We start from the raw sequence: 898 nt of genomic DNA, 5'->3' as shown, positions 1-898 counted from the left end.
ATTCCTGATGTCAATACTCTCAAGTCGTTATACTGCGCCCTCGTACAATCAATCTTGGAGTATGGCAGTTTAGTATGGCTACCGTACCATAGCATTCACAAGAACAAAATTGAATCTTGCCTTCGTCAATTCTCAATGTTTGCACTCAAGGAGTATCCAAACATCTCGAATGACTACAAAATTTCATCGTACAGCGCTCGCCTGGGCAAACTAAACATGCAATCACTCGAAAGGCGCCGTATAAATGCATCAATTTTATTCATATTCGACTTGATGCAAAACAACGTTCACTGCCCATCACTGAAGACTGAAATGGCCCGCAATCAAAATGGACGTAACTTGAGAAGTGTCGAGTACTTCAAAATCAATGACAAATTCTTCCGAATCAATCCATCCGTTCCACTCAACCAAATGTGCAGAATGTCAAATAGGGTCCACGAACTATTTTCGATGCAATCAAAGAGATCAACTTTCAAAAATCGACTTTTATCCTTAAGCGATGATCACTTTTCTAACTTGTCATTGGTGTCCAATTATAACACTGTTTTCTTAAACGAGCAAATGTGATACATTGTGATTTATTTTTTATATAGATATAGTATTTGAAATTATATTTATTTATTAGTTTTCGACTCATCGTATCCGCGTGCAATTTGAAAATATTAACTATTTATAAGTGTTTTTTGCTGTTTGACGGGATAACTTTTGGCTATTACAGTAAGACGTAGCTAATTGTTTATTTATTCATTTATTCATTTATATGTTATAATGATGTAATTTTAACTTTGGCCATGGGGGGCGTAGTGACCACTGCGAATTCGGCGGCCCCATTCGGTCTATTTACCTTTACCGTGCAGCCTGGGATGGTGGCTGAGTGTTCATTCGATCTACTGACCCG

The sequence above is a fragment of the Contarinia nasturtii genome, unplaced genomic scaffold (assembly GCF_009176525.2).
Source record: "Contarinia nasturtii isolate CC-2019 unplaced genomic scaffold, AAFC_CNas_1.1 Cnas_scaffold_4084, whole genome shotgun sequence".
NCBI lineage: Eukaryota > Metazoa > Arthropoda > Insecta > Diptera > Cecidomyiidae > Contarinia > Contarinia nasturtii.
Note: the sequence above shows the minus strand (reverse complement) of the source record.